Source organism: Octopus bimaculoides, chromosome 5 (genome assembly GCF_001194135.2).
Source record: "Octopus bimaculoides isolate UCB-OBI-ISO-001 chromosome 5, ASM119413v2, whole genome shotgun sequence".
NCBI lineage: Eukaryota > Metazoa > Mollusca > Cephalopoda > Octopoda > Octopodidae > Octopus > Octopus bimaculoides.
The window spans coordinates 90,665,314-90,674,189 of NC_068985.1; positions in this window are offsets into that span (position 1 = coordinate 90,665,314).

Below are 8,876 nucleotides of genomic sequence, written 5' to 3' on the forward strand. Positions count from 1 at the left end.
ATATATATATATATATATATATATATATATATATATATACTTTTAGTATATCAGCAGACATGGAGTATCACGCTGATGTTTTGTCCATAGTAACGAATACCACGAACAAAACAGCACTACGCAGAGTATAGTTATCATATTGATGCAATACTGTTTTGTAAGATTATGAGCTTAATGAAAATTGTTTGAAAACTCAAGGAAAGCATCGTTGAGCACTTTAGGAATAGTTTATAAATATTGACAATAAAATCAAATAAGAAACAACAGATATAACTTATATCTACCCAAACACCCAAACACACATACGCGCATGTATTTTAAAATATATACATACGTAATTACATAAATATGCATGTGCAAGTTACTCGGTCTAAATTTGAACTTTATGTCTATTATTTTAAGGAACATTTATTGAAGAAGCACATCGTTAGTAAGGATATATTTGAAAGTTGTTGGGAAAACGCTAGTTGAGATGGAGGACATAGGGCCATTTGTACACTGGAAAATAGTCACTTATCTGCATTGTGACGATTCCGCCGGTTATCAAAACGTAGGTTTTGATTCTGATCAGTTGCCCGTAGTAATGAAGGCCACGGACGAAAATGTTTCTTTCGTTAGTAAGCAAAACACATTGTTTCCCGCTCACCGGCGTCCTCAACGAACATTTTGATGTTAATTAATAAGCCATTTTGTGTGGTGTCTCTAATAGAATATCCTTCCGATATTGTTACTCTAAAACAATATACTGCTGCTAGTACATTTCCACGTTTCCATACGATTATAAAGGTTACAGAAACCGGTAATTTATCATAAGGCTGTTTATACCGTGTACATTTATTTCATATCTAACTATATATAATAGCTTCTCAAACACATGCGCCCATATACAATAACTTAGAATATTTGATATTGTTTATACAGACTCGGGCATCAAATGACATTTCAAAAGTGTTCTGTGTATTTCGAAATGTTGCAAGTGCTTACGGAATATTTAACTCCCAGACAAGGTGCTATCGGGATGGTTTAAAATAATGGCACCTGTACCAATTCTACCGAAGTCCACTAAAGCACCGGGTTTCGATGTAACTAACTTGCTACGAACTTTTTCTTTTATATACTTTGTTCTACTACGTTTTCTTTCTTAATTTTATATCCTAATTGGGAATTTTCATTTCTCTGTAAACATGAATGTTTAAAATTCAGTATGTGATGAGCGCATCTATAGCCCAGTAAAGCAACGTCTTAATTGAAAATATGGTTGCACAATACAAGGTAGCAAGATGGAACATTCGTTAGCACAGCGGGAGAAATTCCTAGCGGCATTTAGTCCGTTTTCATATTCTGAGTTCACATCCCATCGAGGTCGACTTAACATTTAATACTTTAGGGGTCGATACAATAAGTCCTAGTTGAACACTTAGGTCGATATAATCAGTTTACCTCCTATACCATATTTGCTGGCCCTGTGCCAACATTTCAAACTAGTATTATTTCTAAATGTAAGCTATTGTCTCTCCTATACACGTACAAGCTCTTCCTTATTGGAAATAGTTCTAATGATTTCTCTATAATATAATTCTCTGTTATTACCGTGTTTAATAACTTTGAGGTTGCTTTTGGATATTGTTCAGATAAAATTTCAATATATTTCGAATAAGTTGTCTAATTATATTTTAACCTAATTATATTGCGTACAGGATGACCACATCTACGTTCTAATATATATCGATATTGATTACTTCATTTCGCTTAATTATATTTTAACCTAACTATATAACGTTCGGGATGACCATTTCTTCGGTATAATATATTTCGTTATCGATTAATTCTTTATTTAGGTTCGTCGCAGAGTTTCGTTTTCATGTTCCATTACAATTTGGAAATATTTGCGCTTGTATGTAAATACCTATTTTCTATTATAACCACAATACATATATCACCAAGGTATCGGCATCAAATGATTATATAGTTCAGAGCATTGATGACATTATGAGATACAGCATATTGAACAAAGTGTACTTTTGTGGAAGTTATATTCTCTGGTGGAATCTACACACTCAAAGCTGTCGGGTAATTGCATTCTTTCGTGCAATCAGTAAAAGTTTATTTTATTACAATAAGTGGAATTGTAGGCAGGTGTTGTTCAGGAAATAACAGTACTTATAGCTTTCAGAAACAATAAATCTCAGTTTGTCACTGCATTTACATCAGGTGAGATAAATATAGTCATTTAGCATGGAAGCGTAAGAAAAGCAAAGTGTCCTTTAAGAAATAATACTAACGACACTGGTACAAAAGCATATTTTGCTCCACGTGCATTTCTACGTAATGCCTATTAGCACAAATATAAAATTAAATTGGCCACTATTTAAGCACGTTCTTGTGGAAAGACAAAACCTAAACATATAGGCATCAGAGAAGAGCTCGTTACTTAATAGCGTTTGGAATCGTACCTAATTTCTGACATACACCTATACACGTATTGACATACTCAAATACTAATTATCAATACGCGTAACCACATACATGTACGATATAACAATACATGTATGTATATATATAAACGTATTTCAACGAAAGTAAAACTTTGTCAGAAGCATATGCGGTGTGCAGAAGGTGAATGTGTGCAAGTGTAAATATAAAAAAGAAAAATATAACGAGTTTAAAAGTTTCTTTTTTCTGTAACAAAGATGGAACTTTTGCATTAGCATTTGAAGCACGGAACAAGGTTCTGTGGAGAAGCGAAAACTGAAAGTCGTTGCTAAAAATGACACATCATATTTTAAAATGTTCGCGAGATTTGACAGAATGTACAGAGTATTAGATGAAACTGGAAAATCCAGAAAGGGGAAGAAATAGCTGTAACGACCGTGTGAAAAAACGGATATGTGGCATTTAGTGCAAAGAGAAAATGGTAGAGGCAATACAATTTCGTGTTTTATCAGAGAATTGGAAGATCGTAAAAGATAAGAAACAGCGTTGATGCGGAGTTGTCAGCTGGAATCAGTGATGAAAGTTGTGTTTGAAAGATAACAACCGAACCCAGGAGAACATGTGTGTAAGTGTTATCACACATGCAATCATATTGTCGGTACGCATCATTGTACTACACTAATGACCGTGATCCATTTCTGCATAAGTGAAAGTGTGTGCCTGAACGTATATTACGGTCTACACATGAATGCGTGTCGAAAAAACATGCAGGAATCCGAATTCGAAAATACCTAAATATCATATTTTAGAAAAGTTCGTTGCACATCGAAGGTATTATATTTGGAGAATATCACAATTTCTTTGCTTTATTGTTATTTATTTTTTATGAAAAGATAGAAAACTGTAGACAATTTTTGCAATATCTCAAGTCATTTAAGTGTTTATCTGATACTTGTTAAGAAATGCCACAGTACCTAGATTTAGAGGAAATTAGAACGTATGGTGGTCCCTGTTGGAACGAATACATCCTCAAAGTATATAACAGTTGGATGAGAATAATACGGACAACACAACTCCCTAGCTGCAGTAAAATACTGAGCTAGAAATGCATTGTAGTAAATTTGAGCTACTTGTTAGAACAGTTGATGAGATTATATCCCTTGATGTTTAAGCCAGAAGAGAAAATACAACCAACAAATAATTTTCAAATCATGTGTGAATTCAACCACCTTGACCAAAAGACAAAAGAGGCAGATACTTAGCATCTCTGTAGTGAGCTTGGAATATCACATCTCATCCATTCGGCAGCATCTTTTAACCATCAAGATAGTTGATTACGTTTGCATATATTAGGGAGATAACATCATAAGACTAGAAAATCAGATTCTCGAAAAGTAGTTCCTGTCTTATCACCTTGAATTTATACCCTAAGAAGTTGTTTATGAGCAGACATCCGTGCATGGATAGCTTAAACGAAAGCTCCAGGATGGCAGCACCTTTGATATTCATATTAATCTGTTGTATACCTATAAGTGGGTTACTAATTCTAACTGAAATATATGCGTTTGAAATCCGGAAAGAAGAAATAGTCGCCAAAATCACTGAAATATGATAACCGATAATGGAGGTTTGGGAGTTAACAGCAACGACATCAATCACATAATCAGTTGATTTTCGAAAATGGTATCACCCTATTATCTCCAAATGAGACATGACTATATGGCCAGGACGCACGTTTCATTGTCCTACAAAAATTACTCGCATTTTGCCGCCTAGTAGAATTGAACACAAACCCTATAGGTTGCAAAGCAAACGTTTTAATCAGACAGTAATGCCAATGTTTATTCAAGCACAACACATTCTAGTGTACTTTAAGTATACTGCTCAAATTCTATAACAATGTACACAATAATTATAAAGTATATTAATGTAGTTAGGTCAAAATATGTTCCCATGATGCTTTAATGAAATCATAAATGTCTTTCTCATATGTTTAGTTATGGAATATTTGGTCAAATTTCCAGAAAAAATATAACATTAGTAAGCAAAAAGTAAAATATTCATATTTATTGAAAGTCTGCAAATAGAAACTGGTCGATATTTATGTCTCGCATCTTGACGTGCTTTTGCGAATGAATGAATTGTTGGAAGTATCTGATTGCCATATTTACGAATTGTGTTCACTTGCAGAGGGCAGAGTTCAACCGAAGCAGTCACATAAGATGCAATGGTAAATAATTAGTAACATATAAATTCCCACTCTCACTTATCGAGTTACATTTGTGTTCATAAATTTCTTCTCATAAAATATATCGCAAAGCATCTTTATGTAGCTATGTCATATTCTATCATTCTGTCTGGTGAGGGAGAATATACATACATGCACACTCACATATTATATATATACCTATATCTATATTCATATAAATACATATCTATGTTGATATATGTGCCTGTGTATGAGTTTTCGTGTTTGTGATAAAAAAAATGTGAAGGCCGAAAGGTGATTTTCGTTGCTATGATAGGTAGAGCTGATTACCAATATTTCTGATATCTTCTTGAATTCGGAAATCCCCAGAACTTTGTGAGGTACAACTATATTATTGTACACATATGCATATTAAAAAAAAAGTCACTGGTAGGTTAATTCAGAATGATACTAAGAATTGGTTTCACTTTAATTAGGCACGATGTTTTAGGTCTTGAGTTCAAATGCACTTCTGCAAACGCTACAAGTGAGTTCCATTGTAGAATTGCCAGTAGAACGGCAGGGTCGATTTATCTACTCTAGGAGCTTATTAGTGATGACGCCTTAGGAATGGCTTGCATAATATAAATGTTTCTAAGTTTATAAAAATATGAGTGCCGAGGCTTACAAATAATATTTGATTTATGAGAAAGTTGTGTTCAATATTTTCACATATTCTCATTAAGTGCATGTGAACACATTGCACCCTCGTGATGCGTGACGGTAGACACTTGAGAATGTCGTACAAACTGGCATGTGGTATATCATCACGCTTTGCATTGCCGTTATATTACATTGATATCAAATGTCATTTCTTTCCTGATGTTTATTAAAAATATCAATGAAACACGGCCATTGGTTTAATCCCGAGGTAAACATACGGCACCGCAGCACAGAATTTTTGAAAACGTGGAGTATCCTGCTATACGCGAACGAAAGAATGCCTACAGCTTACATATTTTGCTGAAAGTCTTTCCAGTTAAGTCTTGTACGATACATTTAAAGACCTCAAATTGAGTTGCTGTTAAAGGTGTTGATTTCTGAAAGATGTGAGACATAATGAAATTCTGCATTAAATTTTGAAAGGATGTTTTCGATATACAGAATTTTCAGATTAAACCACGATGTATAAAAAAATGTAGTGAAGTTAATATGAGGAAGTAGGCTTTGCATATCGAATAAAGTATAACTTAATATTCCTAGAAAATTATTGTCAAAATTTCTAATGCGAGAAGAAAATAATGCAAGTTTCATTAAATAAAATACAGGTTCTTTGAAATATCATATTTATGCAAGTGTAAACGAGCAAACTGATATGAAGACTCACATATACAAAGGTATGCATTTGTATGTGTTATGAGTGCATCTGTATATGGATCTTCCTAACTATGTGTTCGGTAGTAGTTACTGTTTTAAACCGTAACAGATTACTATCTTGAAAAATGCTAAGAAAGTAGTGTGAACAATACAACAATTATTTGCATTTATTATCGTCCTTTCTTTTGGAAAATAGAATTTTGAATAAGATAGGGATCATACAGAAAGTTTGGTAGAAGAATTTACATATCTACTTATATTAACGCTTTTATGCGAGAAGTGGGAGGAAGAGATATCATTTCCCCGCCATATCTGGAATAACATATGAGTTATTAACCTTTCTTGAGATATTTAATAATTCAATTTCTTTGCGTTTTCTTTATTTTTTCCGAAAGACAATGCAGTTTCTAAACTTTTTAGAAAAGAAAGACACGGACACAGAAACACAGACATACGGACATGCAGTACGGACATTCAGACACACGCAGAATCACTCCCTCACTCTCTTTCTTTCCCTCTCTATCACGCGCATCACATACATGCATACATATATATGCAAAAACACGCACACGTACTACATATGTGAGCGTGTGTGTGTGAGTGTATACACACACATATGTATATTTTCATCGAATGAGATATAACACAACGCACATGTAGAGTATAATTCAAATTAGCATGATAATCAAATCGGCAAACAACAGGCTTGCAAATGAATCATGGTGTGACCCGAAGAAATTATTCGCAAACAATAAATTAAAATATTTTTAGACATATTTTGGGGGGAATTATTTCCTTTATTAAAGGTACTTTCTAAAATTGCCGGAATGTGCATATTTGCTATTTTCGTTTTACTCTTTTATAGATTTATTTATTTATTTTGCGATATGAATAAATACTTCCTATACTAATTATAAATTAAATTATTGCTGCTTCATGCTTTTCAATTATCTCTTAAATAGCGTAGTTAATTTAAGATTATGTGTGTCGCTGATCAAGAACTGGATTAATTTAAGGATGGATTTCGATATCCTCTCAATATAGATCAAAGAATATGTTTTCACAAATGCAATGCAATATCAATCTAATTACATATTCATTTATGTTATAAACCAGACATTTTGGACAATAATAGAAAGGAAAACAACAACAAAGATATTTTGAAGATGGATATTTCTGAAACTTAATAAGATATGGCTGAAATCCTATATTCCTTTAAAATCATTTTTTGTTAAGTTACATACACGCTCTTATTTATACGCACAGAGATTAAACATGTATAATTATCTTTCATATAAACGCAATGCAAGTATTACTCATGCTAGAAATTTTGCCGTTTGTATCGACGTCAGTACTTAAATGTTAGCGTGTAAGATGTACGCTGTCATGATGAATGTTTTACATGTTGTCGACATTATATGTTACCTGGACGATAACGAAATGAAGTATCTAACACGTGGCATATTTTCCAAACCTCAAACGATGATGACAACGCCTTTTGTATTTAGAATAATTAATAACACGAAAAATTCCCATATAATTCTGACAGCTGCTTACATGATAAAATATTTTGATGAGAGTTCTTTGCTTTCGTAAAAGAAATACATGATTATGTATTTGGAATGTTTGGCAACAGTGATTTGAGTTGGTATAATATATATGTTTATATTTTAGGATTTAATGATTATGGGGGATTGTTGTGGTAAAAAAAAAATTAAAATAATTTACTTATATGTTAGACTATCTTGTCAATAAGTGTTTCGGTTTAATTCAAAATATATCGAGTTTAAAATTCGGAACTGATGTTATACCACCTAATTATAAGAAGATCTTCATAAAAATATGTTTTATTTAATATTATAAGGAACAGAGTAATTGTGGCCGTTTCTCAGTCTTAGTGACAAATTGGTATCCCCATATGCATATGTATGTAACTATGCGATAATGCATTAATGTATACATGTAAACACACGCATACACACACATATAAATATACGTGTGTGTGCGTGTGTGTGCGTGCGTGGGTGTATGTGTGTAATAATATATATAGACACGCGCGCGCATATATATATGCATTATATGAATATCATATACCTTATATACATTATGGAATATGTCACTTCAGAATTTGTACGAAGTTACAAGCAAACATTCCTTTCTCAATTTAAACGACAATTTGACCTTGAGTTTGAGTAAAATTTGGGTAAAATGAAAAATAACCGAATGGGATATGAAATTATATGAACTTGGATTAAATAAAAAGAACAAAATAATATAAACTATTTGCTTGAAACCATACAATCGTCTGGAATGCATAATAGAAACTGTATTATTCATTCATACAATCATGACATCCTTCCCACTGTTAATCCTTTCCCGATGAATGTCTTAAACTTGCAATATAATGCCAGCCATACTGGTTATCTAGAAAATAAGTCTCTATAATTAAAGCGTCGTTTTTTGAAGCAGTGTTATATTGTAGTTTGTGGAAGGAGATAGATTGTGACAGTTTGTTCTTCATTTATTTGTATTCATATCGATGCCTGATCGCCATTAAAATGTATTTACAATGCAAACATTAATTCATCATGTACGCATGTAGGTATGTATATTTCTACGTATGAAAGTGATTGTAGTTGTTAGTTATTCAAATACTCCCTTAGAGAAAGAAGATGTTTTCTATCTTGGATAAAATATCCATATAAGAGGTCTAAATATCCTCATAGTGACTGTATATATATATATATATATATATATATATATATAATGATGTTGAAAAAGAGGATGAGATTCCATACAAATAAAACAATATGACTATAGAAAGTAGCTAATGTTGGAAAAGACACAAAATTATATTTTAGAGAATGTCTAATATTTT